This window comes from Triticum dicoccoides, chromosome 1A (assembly GCF_002162155.2).
Source record: "Triticum dicoccoides isolate Atlit2015 ecotype Zavitan chromosome 1A, WEW_v2.0, whole genome shotgun sequence".
Taxonomy (NCBI): Eukaryota; Viridiplantae; Streptophyta; class Magnoliopsida; order Poales; family Poaceae; genus Triticum; species Triticum dicoccoides.
Window position 1 is genome coordinate 606764303 of NC_041380.1, and position 17665 is coordinate 606781967.

Genomic DNA, 17665 nt, shown 5'->3' on the forward strand with positions numbered 1-17665 from the left:
CGTCCCCGAGCCCGCTTCGACGCCCACTGCAACCGCGGTGAGCTACGCCACCGTTTCCCCCTCTCCTTCCCCTCGTTCCCTCACCGTAGCCACCTCCCCACCACGGCCGAACCTCCACCGTCGCCGAGCTCGCCGTCGACGCAGCTCCGGTGACCATTTGGTCACCCCGGCGAGTCCAACGAGTTCGCAAGACCCCGTAGAGCATCCCTAGCGCCTCGCTTTGCTCGACTTCGAGCTCCAGCACCGTTCCCGTGCACGACCGAACCCCGGCGGCCGCAGCCGAGCTCGCCGCCGTCGACTCCGGCCACCCCGACCCCAACGGGCTCCGCCAAGAGCTGCGGGTTGGCCTCAGCTCCACTCCGGTGGTCTCCGCGGTCCGTTTGGTGGCCGAAATGACCAAAACCACTTCCGCCGCCGCGTCGGGCTCGCCGGCAACTAAACGCCAGCAGCCGACATTAACTTTGACCATGGGTGGGCCCTGGTTGACTCCCCTGAGTCAATGACAGGTGGGGCCCAGCCCTGTTATTTAAACAGGATTAGTTTTAATTAAGTTTTAATTAAAATAATCACCCTGACATGCGGGACCCACTGTCAGGTTTGACCTGGACCAGTTCCGTTGACCTGCTGACGTCACACTGACGTCAGGCTGACGCAGTAATTGATTTTCTGGATTTAAATTAAATCAGGAAATTCCAGAATATTATTTAAACTTCAAAAATTCATAACTTTTATTCTGTAACTCCAAATTGGACAAATTATATATGAAAAATGATCAGAAAAATCCAATCTATCCATCTGTACTATTTTCATGCATGATCAAACAAGTTAAATTGATGTTTTAAGCAGAACAAGGAAAAGCACTTTAAAAGGCCATATTTGAATTTGAAATTTGAATCTTTGATTCAAATTTGTTCAAACCCTTCTGGCTTTAGTTGCATTAGACCAATACACTCATATTGCCATGTTTCATGCATGCATCATATTGTTGCACATTGTTTGGTGATGCTTGTGTATCGATGCCCTTGCGACAGGTTCTGTCCCCGAGGAGTACCGTGATTACCCTAACGAAGAACCGTATCCGTGCATCGAACCATCAGGCAAGCAACCAACCATTTGATCATATCGATACAATCCCATGTTCTCGCTCCTGCTCTCTTTTACTGCATTAAGACAACGCGATTCAAACTGCTGTGTGCTACGGTAGTTGAACCCATTTCCTCTGCATGACCTGTCATTGCCACAGTAACTAGATGAAACCCACTAGCATGTGTAGGAGTTGCTTGAGCCATATGTATGTGTTGTTCCTACCTTGCTATGCCTGCTATGCTTAGAGTCGTGTCAGGTCTGGTTCATCTGGGTGATGGGCTGGAGTGAAATGATTGTGTCGGTAATGAGAGTGGTGTGGTGAACACGATTTGGTAAAGGTATCGATGAAAGGCCATGTAGGAGTACATGGTGGGTTGTTTCATTGAAGCCGACCTTAAGCACTGAGATCTGTATGTGTGATTTAAGAATTAGCTACTACCATGCATTGGGCCCGAAACCAATGGACCCTCTCGGCTTCTTATTCACCCTAGTTCTCCGTCCAGGAGTTGCAAGTAGTTTCTGGTGTTTGTAGCCTACTGGAGGCCGTGGACAGCGCTGACCGTAGGGGTGGGCTGTGATGCGGTAGGTACGTGGTCGGGTGTACCGAATACCCGTTAGGTATCTCGGGAACCCTGTTCACATCGTTTGGGGCCGTATGGGAAACCTCGGCCGGACTCCCTGCGGATGGAACCTGAATAGGCGATAAACCTGGACTGGAGGCTTAGGTGATTAGGTAGGTCGTGGCCGACACCCACGTTGGGCTTCCGCTTGAAGGTTGCCGAGTACATGTCGTGTAAACGACGGTAAGTGGTGAGAGCGTGTATGAAGAAGTACCCCCTGCAGGGTTAACATGATCTATTCGAATAGCCGCGTCCGCGGTAAAGGACTACTTGGTTGCCTATACAGTTCATAGACAAGTAAATGAAAACTGTTAAAAACCTCAAGATAAGTGTGAGTGCCGAGGATGGCTCTTCCGTAGGAAGACGGTGGCGGATCCTCGGTAGTGTATTGAAGTGGTGAGTAGTGGACTCGTGTGCGCAAAACCATTTCAAGTTGGAGTATCGTAGGTTAGCCTAGCCAAGAGTCAAAGCTGGCTTGCTGCAATAACTCCACCAACCCTTCTTGATACTATGCATGTATGTAGGATCTGATGTAAGTCTTGCTGAGTACCTTTGTACTCATGTTGCTATAATCTACATTTTTACAGAAGACGCTGCAACCCCTTCTGATGGGTTCTATGTAGACGTTGACATCAACGAGTAGGCTAAAGACCCAGGTGGTGACCCTGAGCTTGTGAAGGACCACGTAGTATAGCTAGGCTTTCCAAGCCTCTTTTTTTACTAGTTGTCTGTACTCAGACAAGTTACTTCCGCTGCTGGTTTGTATGACTGTATGACTTGTATGTGGGGTCGTGAGACCCGTACCTTTGTGTATGTTATGTATGGCTCACTGAGCCTTAAATAAAGTACTTGTGTCATAGAGTCATGTTGTGATGCTTCGTTGTATTTGCACATATCGAGCATATTGTGTGTATGATTGAAATGCTTGGTATGTGTGGGATCTGACTATCTAGTTGTTTATCTTTAGTAGTCTCTCTTACCGGGAAATGTCTCCTAGTGTTGCCGCCGAGCCATGGTAGCTTGCTACTGCTCTGGAACACTTAGGCTGGCCGGCATGTGTCCTTCTTCGTTCCTGTGTCTGTCCCTTCGGGGAAATGTCACGCTTTGAGTACCGGAGTCCTGTTAGCCCGCTACAGCCCGGTTTACCGGAGTCCTGCTAGCCCAGTGCTACAGCCCGGACCCACTTGCTGATGACCGACACGTTCGAAGCTGGGTCATGGATGCCTGTCCCTGTAAGTCTGTGCCACTTTGGGTTTACGACTAGTCATGTCAGCCCGGGCTCTTTATCATATGGATGCTAGCGACACTATCATATACGTGAGCCAAAAGGCGCAAACGGTCCCGGGAAAAGGTAAGACGACACCCGTGGGGATACCGTGCGTGAGGCCGCAAAGTGATATGAAGTGTTACCAGCTAGATCGATGTGACATCGAGTCGGGGTCCTGACATTGAAGTTAGCGGAACCTACTTCCTGCCCTATGAGTTTCGTGCCGTAGAAATTGACAAGCCTCTAGGACAAGAGCAAGTAGCTGAACAAAGTTTGGCTGACAAGGATCTTCAAAGTAATGTTGCATGGAATCAAGAAAAAGATGATGATAAGGCGTTGGGGAGCCATCCAAAGATAGATCAAGATATTGTTCAAGTCACACCACCATCATGCTCTCCCAACAAATTTGAAAAAGTATGCCTAGCAAGTAATTTTCCTATTTCCAGATTTGGTCGCAACTTCATAGTTGATGCATCTATTAGAAAAATCCTAATAAGTAATTTTGAAAGACCAATGAAGAAGGGTTATTTACTTGTTAGCAACAAAATTGTTATTGAGCATATCGGTCAACCCATTCTGCCATTCAGAAAGACCGATAGCGAAAAATTATTGCAGCCAAGGGTTTCCCCGTTGCTTTATCTAAAGCTCATATCTAATTGGGTAGCTTTGCTTATTTCTTACTTGGCTTACACTTGGTCTCAATTGAGACATGTATGTTTTAACTATTTTTGTTTCAGAAATTTAAAGCCAAGGTTAAAATCTTTTGAGCAAACCGATGCCAGTATAGTTTCTTATCCAAAGACATCGGAGGTAGAGTGAAAAACACAATGCATAGCCGAATGGGGTGATGCAAAATCTGAATCATTCATTTGCTTAACTCCAAAGCCGTTCTCACAACAAGATCGGCTAGAGAATAAAAAATTTACCTTCAGTTCAAGCATGTGTGATCAAATATTTGATTTATTGTTGAGAAATAATTATATTAGAATTCTTGACCACCATGTTGAGCCATCTGTCCAGGTACGAATGTATTATAAGTTGCATGATTCGTCCAAGCATAATTTTGAGGATTGCAAGATGTTCCGTCAAATAGTTAAATCAGCCATTGATAAAGGACGATTAAAATTTGTTGAGACACCAACAGATGACGAGTCTATTCGAATTGGTCCTGATGGCAAAAGGTTTTTGCATCGGCTGCTTCAAGCCGATCCATTTAAAGAGAAGGTAAAAACTACAGGTGATGGGATTGAGCTTTCAAGTAATCAAGTTGTTGAAGAGCATAATGAACATAATCTTGAGGGCGATTATTTCATCGAAACTACAATGAAGACGCCAAAGACTGGGGGGCACCAAGAAAATCCAATGATCGACGAAAGCAAATCAAAAGAAAACAAAGGCCGAAATAAGCGCAAGTATAAGAGATCAAAAATCGCCTTTGCTGAACTATTGGATAAATATCAAAAGAAGAGTGATGAGAAGAATGCTTGTCGGCCCAATCCTGGAAAGAAACCAAGATCACCCCCAAGGCGCAAATATGAGGATTGGTATTGGCAAAGTGAGAATTTTAATGCAACATATTCATATCCTTATTTTAAGCCACCAATGCCAATGTCGTGGATGCCTCCCTATGCTCATATAGATCCATATCCATCATGGGACAGGTAGGATACAAGGGCACATTCTCCATCTTATTTTAGATCATCTCACCAATATTATGCAGCTCCGAGAAGATCAACATTTGAACAATCACATGTTAAAGACCGCTTCAGTCATAAGAAATTGGTCCAGAGCTCAAGGAAGAAGAAAGAGGTGGTCAAGCAAGTTTACCGTGTTAAAAGAGATGGTCGTAAGAGTGCAACTTCAGATTTGATCTCAAATGAAAAAGAGCCAATTAATGTGTTGACATTGGCTACTAAAGACAATGAGACAAAGCAACCAATTATTGAGAGTCGAAGTGCCAAATCTGAAGAAAAGAAGTTGAGAGTGCACAAGGCCAAAAAGGAATTGCCATTGGTCAAAACAGAATCACAGCCGAGATGCCCACTCGTCTTATCCTATTGGCAAAAGAGGGAACTACAAAAACTTAGTGCACATGAACTTGAAGAAAGGAACATGGCATGGGTTCCCAAAGGAAGTGCTCAAAATAAGAATTATGTGAAAGCATCCATTACACGACGTGCGGCAAAGATGAAGAAGGAAAAGAGTGAAAACTATGAAGGACCAAGCCGAAGGTTTCAACATCTTCGTTCCACACATTATCCATATTCTTCAACTATGTCATTTATGCCTATGCCATGGAATTCGTCATCAGGTATGATTGGTTACCCTCAATGGACTTATTATAATCCATGGATGCAATATAATTTCTTACATCATGAAAGGGTATTGCCAAATCACTATACATTTGATTAGCTACAAGTTTGTTGCTGATCCAAAGGGCCGAAATACTTGATTTGTCATGTCATTTGTTTATTTCGGCTATATGTGCTTTGAATGAAGTTTACATAGTAATGGACGATATATACTTACCGTCCTAAGAAGATGCAGAATGGACGATGGAGTGTTGACATCGTCCTTAGAACCAACATGGTACAAGTTATTTTTTGGCACGCTAGCTATGCCGAAAAACAGGGGGGCATGTGTTGACGCTCAAAATTGGCACAGTCATAAAATTAGCATAGGTTATATCAAGAAAAATTCAAACTTATGATTGGAAGTCACCTTGGAATGTCTCTCTTCGAGAAGATCAAGATGGATATCAAGATAGTCTAAAACGGAGCTCGGACTCAAAAGTTATGACAAGTTCAGAGATGCTCATGTTGACACCAGAGTAAAGAAAGGCATAAAACTCAATCAAGATGGCCTCTGGTGTAATCTATTTCAACATGAAAGTTGTGCGTCTCATCGAAACGATTGATTTTGATATAAAGATCGTCTTAATCCGAGTTCGTATGCAATCTGTGGAGGCAAAACAAGGTCAGAAACAAAAGCTGCAGAGTCATTTCGGACCGACCGAGTTGATTTGATCGGTGAGACTGAGTTTGTTCGAAAATTTACGAGAGAGTTGGCAATGTTGACTCGGTAGGACCGAAGCAAACTAATCGGTAAGACCGAGATTGATCCAGAAAGTTATAGAAAGTTGACCACGTTCACTCGGTGGGACCGAAGCAAACCAATCGGTGAGACCGAGATTGATCCGGAAATTGCCAAAGATTCCTATCTGAGTTAGGTTAGGGTTTTTGATGTTTTGGACGGAATTTTTAGTCCTTTTCTTGTACGGGAAGTCCAGCCGCCTCTTATATATGTTGGGGGTGACGGCGGATTGAAACAACACATAATCGAACAAATCTATCTACATCTTTTACCTTTACTTTTCCTTCTCCCTTGTTCTTCTTCTTCCTCGTTCTTCGTTCGTTCTTCTTCATTGTAGGGCGGCGAACCTCGAGGCCCTAGGGGCGATCAGGTCGACCTAGGGCAGCCCATAGCCGCTACACGCCCTGACGGGGTCCCTCCCAGGCGTGTGGGGTTTCAGGTCCTCAAAAGCGCCCGCCGGATTGTCTTGCGTACCGCGCTTCCGGCAGGTCTCCTTTGACGTGAGCTGCGGTGCATCACCCCCGGCGTCGAGGGTACATGGTGACGTGTTCGTGTGCGAACAGCACAGCCGAGCGCGCCGCACTATCATGATGGGTATGACCTAGCTCTGCCGCCGAACAGTACCCCAGAGGCCGCGCCCGCATCAGCTCCGACCCTTAGCTCGGAGCCAACTGAGCCAATCGAGGACGGGTGGTTAGACACCGCCTCAGGGGCTGCAGTCTCAACGGCGATCGAGCCAAACACCAGCATAATCCTCTGCGCAGCCCGTGACTCCAAGGTGTCGGACTCTTTTTCTGACTCCGAACCGCCCGCGCCCCTGCCAATCGAATCCGATTGGGCGCCGACCATGGAATTCACCGCCGCGGATATCTTTCAGCACTCGCCCTTCGGCGACATTCTGAATTCACTAAGGTCTCTCTCTTTGTCAGGAGATCCCTGGCCGGATTATGGCCAACAGGATTGGGATGCGGATGACGAAGAAATTTGACGCCCACCCACCACCCACTTAATAGCCACTGTCGACGACTCAACCGACATGCTCGACTTCGACTCCGAAGACATCGACGGTATGGACGACGATGCGGGAGGCGAAGAGGAACCACCGCCCACAGAGCGCTGGATGACCACCTCATCATATGACGTATACATGGTGGACACACCAAAAGAAGACGATGACGAGGAACAGAAGGACGCACCGAAGGCTTGTTCCCTCGAGAAGCAGTCAAAGCGGCGGCGCAAGCGCCGCCCCAAGTCCCGCCTCGGCAGAAATAAAGATCATACAGACCCAGCGTTGGAGCAGGGCAAACCACTGCCGAACCACAGCAATACGGAGAATCAAACCGAACAAACCAATTCTATCAAAGGTAATAGTCCGGATGACATAACGCCGGACAGGCACCCGGAGCAGCAGAATGCCCGTCAAAGGCTTGTTGCCACCATGAGGAGTCTGAAAAAGCAGAAGCAGAGGCTCAAGGCTGCACAGGACACACTCCAAATTAGATGGAGCAAAGTACTCAACACAGCAGTGAAGTACGGCGGCAATCGCCCAACCAAGAGCTACCCAAAGCGGAAGTTGCTACCTGAATTCGATGAGGAGGCCTCAGACCCCCCACAACCAAAAATAAAAACGGCCAGCTGGCCGGATAGACGACCTCACGGCCAACATAGAGCGGCAAACAACGCCACCCACAAGCCAATACGCGACCCACGCGAGGGCTCGCACCAAAAGGACAGCGCAACTAGATCCATCTATGGACCATGCAAGCGCGCCCCAGCATACGATGTAACACAACAAACATCCAAACAACGCGGTACACCCAGATACAGGGGTGCCGCACACCCCCTATGTTTCACCGACGAGGTGGTGGACCATGAATTTTCAGAGGGATTCAAACCCGTAAACATAGAGGCATACGACGGAACAACAGACCCTGGGGTCTGGATTGAGGACTATATCCTCCATATCCATATGGCTCAAGGAGAAGATCTCCATGCCATCAAGTACTTACCCCTCAAGCTCAAAGGGCCAGCTCGTCACTAGCTTAAAATCCTCCCCGAAAACTCCATTGGAAGCTGGGAAGAGCTCGAAGATGCTTTTCGGGCAAATTTTCAAGGGACTTATGTCCGACCTCTGGACGCGGACGATTTGAGTCATATAACTCAACAGCCCGGAGAGTCAGGCCGAAAACTTTGGAACATGTTTCTTACTAAAAAGAACCAGATTGTCGACTGTCCGGAAGCCGAAGCATTGGCAGCTTTTAAGCATAGCGTCCGTGACGAATGGCTTGCCAGACACCTCGGCCAAGAAAAGCCGAGAACAATGGCAGCATTAACAAGCCTCATGACCCGCTTTTGCGCAGGTGAGGACAGCTGGGTAGCCAGATGCAACACCAGCGACCCCAGTACATCTGAAGTTAGAGATGGAAACGGGAAATCATGGTGCAACAGCAATAACAAACGCCAGAATAAAGAAGACAACACGAAGAGCATGACAGTAAACGCCGGATTCAAAAGCTCTCGGCCAGGTCAGCAAAAGCCGCCCTCTAAAGGCGCCAGAGATGAACTGTCCAGCCTAAATTAAATTCTGGACCAAATATGTTAGATCCATAGCACCCCTGGTAAACCCACTAATCATACTCACAGATAATGTTGGGTCTTTAAGCAGTCCGGCAAGCTCAACGCCGTACACAAGGGGGAGGATGCACCAAGCGAAGACGAGGATGAGCCTCTCAAGCAAGACACTGAGGAACAAAAGAAATTTCCATCAGAAGTCAAAACAGTAAACGTGTTACACGTGATCAAGGGGAGAAACAAAACGACACTCCCAGGAAAATATGCCCAAGGGCCTATCACCGCAGAGCCCTGCCACTAGTCGTCTCAACCAATCACTTTCGACCATCGTGATTACTCAGCAAGTATCCGGCGTGCAGGATGGGCTGCCCTGGTATTAGACCCAATAATCGACGGATACCACTTCACACGAGTCCTGATGGACGGTGGCAGCAGTCTCAACCTGATATACCAGGATAAAATCCGTGAAATGGGGATAGACCCAACGAAAATTTGCCATAGCAATACTACCTTTATAGGGGTAACGCCAGGCCTAGGGGCTCATTGCACGAGCTCCCTGCTACTAAAGGTTATATTCGGCTTCCTTGATAACTTCCGTAGCGAACATTTAACCTTCCACATCGCTCCGTTCCAAAGCGGCTATCAAGCACTACTTGGACGCGAAGCTTTTACTCGCTTTAATGCAATACCACATTACGCTTCCCTGACGCTCAAGATGCCCAGTCCACGCGGCATCATTATAGTGAACGGAAGTATTAAGCAATCTTTGCGCGCCGAAGAGAATGCGACTGCCTTGGCAGCTGCTCACCAACTAAAGCATTTGATAGGTCGTCAAGGCCACAGACGCGGTTAGACGAGTCCGGCACTGCTATATGTAATTTGTGCCGGATGGATGGCCACACCCCTATTACAAATACAAGGGGCTCAACGCGCACAGAGAAATGATCATCGTGCTACACCCGTCCAGGATACGGCACAACAGAAACACAAGCGCAGACGTGCAGCAGGGACCCGTTCCAAGGATTCGTTTTAGATTAAGACCCTGTGTAAACCTTCTTTACTGTCTCTTGTTGATACACATCCACCGAATTCTTAGCACAATTGGGAAGGATGCTGATGTCTTGGCATGTCGCCATGTCAGAATAATGCACGTACCTGGACACAAGGGGCTTCTTACAAAGGGCACTATTTAGGCCCGGTTTATACAATAAAGACCGAATACCTTAGGGAGTGTTCGGCGTCGCGAATTTGGCCTTATATGCATCACCTCCGAATCATTGTCTTTGGTCAAATGTTGGGTTTGCCCGGCTCCTGTGTTCTGGTGCCTTACGATCCGCTTTATCGGCTAAGGCAGCACCAGGAGAACTACTGCGATTGTGCCCTGGTTCATCCGGACGAGCACCTTAGTAGAGAAAGCCAAAAACTGACTGTCATGATATAGCATGAGACTAGTCAACCACTCGATGACCTATCGGAATGTTAGAATTCCTCCTCCTTAACGAAGGGACGTTTTCCTGCCAGGCATGTACGCACCCCGAGCTCGGGAGAGTGCGGAGCCACCAGGGGCTATCTAGTAGCCCCACTGTCAAACTCCTATGGCTAAGTGAAAGTGCTAAAGCATTATAGTCCGGTTGCCTCGTTCCCTCCGCTATCACCTCCTTAATAGGACCAAGACGTTGGGTTAAGTGTGAACACGCATTTTTTGCGAGCACCTCCGCATTATATGCGTGGGGGTTGAAGCCGACGACTGCAATCTTTCAGGTTATATACATATATACACAAACGGCCACACAGGAGAATACATTACTTTCCGGCAAAAGTATAAATACAGCCTTACTATATTTCATAAAAACATTGTGTTTACAATGGGAATACATGTCATTCAAACATAATATTCTTCGAGCACTGGGACTCTATCAAACGAGCACCCTCAAGAACCTCTTCAAAATAGTGCTCGGCAGCTACTCGGCCTATGGCCGAACCTTGCGCCGCAATAGTGGTAGCATCCATCTCCGCCTAGTATGCCTTGACACTGGCAAAGGCCATCCGCAAGCCTTCTATGCACGCCGACCTCTTCATCGTGTTGATACACGGCACCGCACCAAGGAACTATTGCACTAAGCTGAAATAGTTGTTCGGCTTCGGCTTCTTCGGCCACAAATGATCTACAACAGACCTCATGGCGAGTTTGGACAACCTATTAAGTTCGGCCCATTCGGCTAGCTGATCAGTCAAGGGAAGCGGACGCTCTGGAACGTTGAATTGTGACCAGAATAGCTTGTCCACTTCACGGTCTGATTGATCTTGGAAGTATTCGACCGCATCGACAGTGCTCGCCGCCAAGTCCATATATGCGTCTGCTGAACTCCACAGCCGATCCAGAGGGGCATACCGAGGATCTCCGAACATCCTCCGCAGCAGAAAGGGCTTCCCAGCCGCAATATCCCCGGCTTCGCGCAGCTCCTCCTTCTTCGCCCTCATAGCAGAGCGGCTGTCTTTGGTCACCATAGTGGCCTTTTCAAGGTCCGCTCCCTTCACTCGGTTTTCTTCTTCAAGGAACTGGAAACGGTCGGCAGTGCCTTTTAATTCTACGGCCATCTTGGCCATCTTTTTTTTGCTTTCGCAATGGGCGGCCTTCTCGGCTCTTAACTCTTAGGCCGCCTTTAAAGTAGCCGCATTACTAACCCTCGCTTGTTCCTTGGCTCGGGCGAGTTCCGCCCGAAGGGTCTCCACGGTGGCAGCTCCGTCTGCAGTCACAACATATTAAAGATACTGGCATCATGCTGCTCTTATTGTGTGACATTCACCAAAAAACATTACTTACCCTGTGATTCATCAAGCCGCTTGTTAACAAGCTCGATGTTGGTGTCTGCCACATCCAGTTGCCGTTTTAATTCGGCAAACTCACTAGTCCGGCTAGCCACCGGAGCTTCCACCACCTGCACATAAAGGCAGTCTGGTTATTGCCTGGGACTATGATCCTCTGTTCGTCGCTGTTCTCGACGACAACCAGAGTCTCAGGGGCTACTATCTACACAGGGCACACCTAACATGTGCGGTACTATCACATATTATTTCACGTACCTCAAAGCCTGTCAGTAGACTCATAAAGGCTTCATGTAATACGCTTTCGGCGGACGAAATTCTTTCCATCACCGTACCCATCAGCGTACGGTGTTCTTCTGAGATGGCCGCTCACCCCAACAGCTCCCTTAGAACGTCCGACCGCATACCTGATGGTGCCGGACTCTTTTGTTTGCTCTCTTCGAGAGCCGGACACTAGGGACTTCGAGGATCTATGGGATTATCTTCTGGCCTCACCGGGTCCGGAGAGGCCCTCCGTGACGACACTTCGGGGTCGCCCGCTTCTTGAGCGGAGGAGTCCGGGGGAGGCGTTTCGCTCTCCATCATCTCCGGAAGAAGATCCCCCGAAGACGAGCTCAACTGAGAAGGGCTAAGACCCGAACTACAAGATATATGCGGCGGTTATTTTCTCAGAAGAAAGATAGTATACCTCCACTATTAAAGTATTTTTTGGACCACTTATGACTCGTTGGAGGGCTGATCCTCCCGCGGACTTTGTGCGGCAAGAGCACCCCCCGAGGCAGGACCCTCTGTTGGAGACTTCTTCTCTCGTTTGGAGGCCCCGGCTTTCGGATCCTCGGAAGCAGTCCTCTTCCTCCTCCGGTTATCCTCCTTTAAGGAGGCGTTCATTCCCTCGGTTGAAACTGGCAGCGATGGGGGCCCGCTTCCACCCATGTTATTCTCCCCTGTATCTTCCTTCGAGGGCTCCGGGCAAGGTGCGAGCTCGAGCATCTTTTCCAATACCGGATTTTCCAAACCCTCAGGGAGGGGGGCCGAACACCGAATCATCTTCGCCTTTGTTAGCTAGTCCTGGTCAAAGAGCGATCTCTCAGAAATAACTTCATGATGAATAAAAGGCGGTGTGTTCAGCTAGAGGATTTCTTACTTGTTCGGTGGTGCGGTTACTGCTCAGGCCCACGTCCTCAGTTGTATCCGGACACTCTATTTGAGGTCCGAAGAATGACTTGTAAATATCCTCGTGCGTCAGGCCGAGGAAACTTTGAATGGCACGCGGTCCTTCTGGGTTGAACTCCCACAAGCGAAGGGGCCGGCGTTTGCAAGGCTGGACTTGACGAACCAACATAACTTGTATTACCACTACCAAATCAAAATCTCCCTCGAAGAGATCTCGAATGCGGCTTTGCAGTATTGACACGTCCTTGGCTGGTCCCTAGCTCAGACCTCTGCTAATCCATGACTAGTCGTGGTGGGGGGCCTGAGCGGTAAGCGAGGGCAGCCGCCCACTTGGCACTTCTGGGAGCTGTGACGTAAAACCACTCCTGGTACCATAATTCGGACACCTCTGGAAAGGAACCTTTTGGCCATGGAGCTCCTGCCATCTTGCCTATTGATGCACCTCCGCACGCTGCATGTTGCCCCTCGATCATCTTCAGCTTCACTTCAAAGGTCTTGAGCCACAGGCCGAAGTGAGGGGTAATGCGGAGGAAGGCCTCACACACGACAATAAATGTCGAGATGTGGAGAAAGGAGTCCGGATCTAGATCATGGAAATCTAGCCCGTAATAGAACATCAAACCCCTGATGAAGGGATCCAGAGTGAGGCCTAGGCCTCGGAGGAAGTGGGAGACGAACACGACGTTCTCGTTAGGTTCGGGAGTAGGGACGACCTGCCCTCGAGCAGGAAGCCGATGCGAAACCTCGGCGGTCAGGTATCTGGCCTCCCTCAACTTCTTGATGTCCTCTTCCGTCACGGAGGAGGCATCCATCGGCCTTGAAGGCTGGATCCGGACATGATTGAAGATCCGGAGCACCTAACCTGGGCTTTGGGTGTTGGAACTCGAGGCGGGGGAAGGGTTCGATTGAGCACGGGAGGAAGAAAGCGAAAACCTTGTCCCTTTATAAAGAGGGTGAATATCAAGCGTCACTACAAGAAATATGTCAACTTATGACCTTCTGTCAGTGACCCTCGAAGAATTGGTCATAAATTTATGACCATTTTAGACCAATTGGTCAAAAGCTGTTCAGGGGGCTCCAAACCCTAAACCATTGCGACCATTTTGGTTAGAAAGGTCATAATTTCCTTACATGAAATGGTCACAAAGCAAACAGTGCTAGTCCGCTGCCTTATTTCTAGTTGTTAATGACCAATATAGATGGTCATAGCCTTGTAGATTGTGGTGGGTTGTGATGACTAGGCGCCATCTCATCAGTTTTGCCTATGTGTCATGTCCATGTGGCAGTTTTTGCCCTAGGTTGTGAAGCAACCTATATTTCTATCATTCCCAAAGTTGCCAAAAAAATCTCATAAATTCTTTGGGGCATATCTTCATCAAATATGTAAAAATCTTTCCTTGCCTAGTTCAAAACTAATTCAACAATATTCATTTTCCTATTCTGTTCACAACAACACTTTATGAAGGAAGTGCTATTTATATATTCTTGATTGCCCTCGGAATTTTTGGGCACTCTTTCCTATCCAAATCATTACCGCATGACAAAATTCAGCTCCATTTTCCTAGCAAATCTTCCTCAGCAAATTTCCAAAGTTTTTGTCCACCTAGAAGCATTGTGAAGGAAGTATCTTTTTTATATCTCTAAATGCGATGAAATTTATACAGTTCCTTCATATGCCCAAATTATCACCCTCCTCCAAATTGCAGCTCAGTCAAATCATCTATGTGAGCCCAGGTTCAATTTATATTTTATGGCCAAATTGGCAAGTTGCAAAGCAAGTGTTATATAGACCCCTCCTATACCCTCAAACTTTTCGGGCACTCTTCCATACCCAAATTATTGCCACATGATAATATTCAGCTCAATTTTCCTAGTAAATCTTTCTCAGGAAATTTCCAAAGTTTCTACCTCGAGAGAAGCTTTGTGAAGTAAGTACTAGCTAGGCTTACCCAAATGATCTGAAAATTTACCAGCGCATGACCATACCTATGTAACTTACCTACACAAATTTTTAGCGCATTTCATTCATCCAACCTCTCTTACTAGTTTTCCCAAGTTTTTGTCCATAGAAGAGCATTGTGAAGGAAGTACTACTTTGGCATGTCAAAATGATATGAATTTTCTACAATGCTTTCCTATGCCCAAATAACCATCCTCCACCAAATTTCAGCTCAATCCATTCATTATTTTGAGCCGAGCTTCAACATTCGTATTTATGTCCAGTGTGGTACTTTGCAAAGCAAGTACCACCTAGGATCCTCCTTTTGAGCTGAAACTTTGTGAATACATTCTCCTTAGTAGATGATCATCCTCGGCCAAAACTCACGCCCATTGGCCATGTGCATTTCCCATACCGCTAATCAAACACTTGGCTGCTTATTCATGTTTGAGCATCGATCGGTCTCCTCGTGAGAATATTATGTTGTGATTTTCTTCCTAACACCTACCTGGGGAGTTCCCAACCCACTAGACATGCCTAGGCCGCCCAGAACACATGGCAACGCCATGGCCACGTGGTGACCACGCGGCGGGCATGCGAGTTTACGCGCTCTAGAGTTGGGGCCCTCGGCCACCGCCCAAACCTCGACGTATCGCCAGCAAACCATGTATTTATGATTAAATAGGTACTTATGTAACTATAAATGATTTTTGGACAAAATAAATAGCAAACTATGAGGCAGCTGCAGTTCAAATTTGACCCGCTTCCTCCTGAATCAACGGGAATTTGTCTTTTTCACCAGAGGTGGATCAAAAAATTTGACACCCAACCATTTTGTCAATTGTGCATTAAATATGGCCTAGTATTTTATAAAATTTATTAGGTCCAATTTTGCAACAAATATATGGTAGGTCCTTCACAAAAAAACTCATTTCAAGCACTCGAAAAATGGAAAATGGTTTTTTTGTCCAAAGAAAATGAAAACTTCCTTAGGCAACATTGTTTGCCATTTCAATATGCACCCTTGTGCACAATAGGAGATCATTTGAACAAACTATGCCATGAATGTGGGCATAGGATTGATCATTTGGCTTGAAAGCCATGAATCTTCATGCATGATAGCTCATTTCTGATAACACTTTTTTAAAAGAATTGCCGTATTACAAGTTTATTATTTTTCCTGGTAACTTGGTCATATATAATGACACAATGCGAAGGATTTCCAATTTTTTGATTTTTTTTTGAATTTGTTATGCCCGTTTCAATATGCGGTCAAAATGGTGGGAATGACCGTTCCTAGCTAGTGGTTGAATCTTGGAATTTTTTTGGTGTTTCTATGATTAAATATATACTTATGTACCTAGAAATGAGTTTTGGAAAAAATAAAGAGCAAACTACAAGGCAGCTACAGTTCAAATTTGACCCACTTCCAACTGAATCGGCGGAAGTTTGTCTTTTTCACCAGAGGTGGATCAAAACTTTTGACACCCAACCATTGGTCAATTGTGCATTGAATATGTCCTAGTATTTTATAAAATTGATTTGGTCCAATTTTGCAACAATTATTTGGGAGGTCCTTCACAAAAAACCCTCCTTTTGGGCACTCGAAAAATGAAAAATGGTTTTTCGTCCAAAGAAAATGAAAACTTCCTTAGGCAACATTGTTTGCCATTCCAATATGCACCCTTGTGCACAATATGAGATAATTTGAACAAACTATGCCATGAATGTGGGCATAGGATTGATCATTTGGCTTGAAAGCCATGAATCTTCACGCATGATAGCTCATTTCTGATAACACTTTTTTAAAAGAATTGCCGTATTACAAGTTTATTATTTTTCCTGGTAACTTGGTCATATATAATGACACAATGCGAAGGTTTTCCAACTTTTTGATTTATTTTGAATTTGTTATGCCCGTTTCAAAATGCGGTCAAAACGGCGGGAATGACCGTTCCTAGCTAGTGGTTGAATCTTGGAATTTTTTTGGTGTTTCTCTGATTAAATATATACTTATATACCTATAAATGAGTTTTGGAAAAAATAAAGAGCAAACTACAAGGCAGCTACAGTTCAAATTTGACCCACTTCCAACTGAATCGGCGGAAGTTTGTCTTTTTCACCAGAGGTGGATCAAAACTTTTGACACCCAACCATTTGGTCAATTGTGCATTAAATATGTCCTAGTATTTTATAAAATTGATTTGGTCCAATTTTGCAACAATTATTTGGGAGGTCCTTCACAAAAAACCCTCCTTTTGGGCACTCGAAAAATGAAAAATGGTTTTTCCTCCAAAGAAAATGAAAACTTCCTTAGGCAACATTGTTTGCCATTCCAATATGCACCCTTGTGCACAATATGAGATAATTTGAACAAACTATGCCATGAATGTGGGCATAGGATTGATCATTTGGCTTGAAAGCCATGAATCTTCACGCATGATAGCTCATTTCTGATAACACTTTTTTAAAAGAATTGTCGTATTACAAGTTTATTATTTTTCCTGGTAACTTGGTCATATATAATGACACAATGCGAAGGTTTTCCATTTTTTGATTTTTTTTGAATTTGTTATGCCCGTTTCAAAATGCCGTCAAAACGGCGGGAATGACCGTTCCTAGCTAGTGGTTGAATCTTGGAATTTTTTTGGTGTTTCTCTGATTAAATATATACTTATGTAGCTAGAAATGATTTTTACAAAAAATAAAGAGCAAACTACAAGGCAGCTACAGTTCAAATTTGACCCACTTCTAGCTGAATCGGCGGAAGTTTGTCTTTTTCACCAGAGGTGGATCAAAACTTTTGACACCCAACCATTTGGTCAATTGTGCATTAAATATGTCCTAGTATTTTATAAAATTGATTTGGTCCAATTTTGCAACAATTATTTGGGAGGTCCTTCACAAAAAACCCTCCTTTTGGGCACTCGAAAAATGAAAAATGGTTTTTTCGTCCAAAGAAAATGAAAACTTCCTTAGGCAACATTGTTTGCCATTCCAATATGCACCCTTGTGCACAATAGGAGATCACTTTTTGAATTTTTCATGTGAAAAAGTAGAAAAAAAGAATGCTCAGGGATTCTTTTTTGA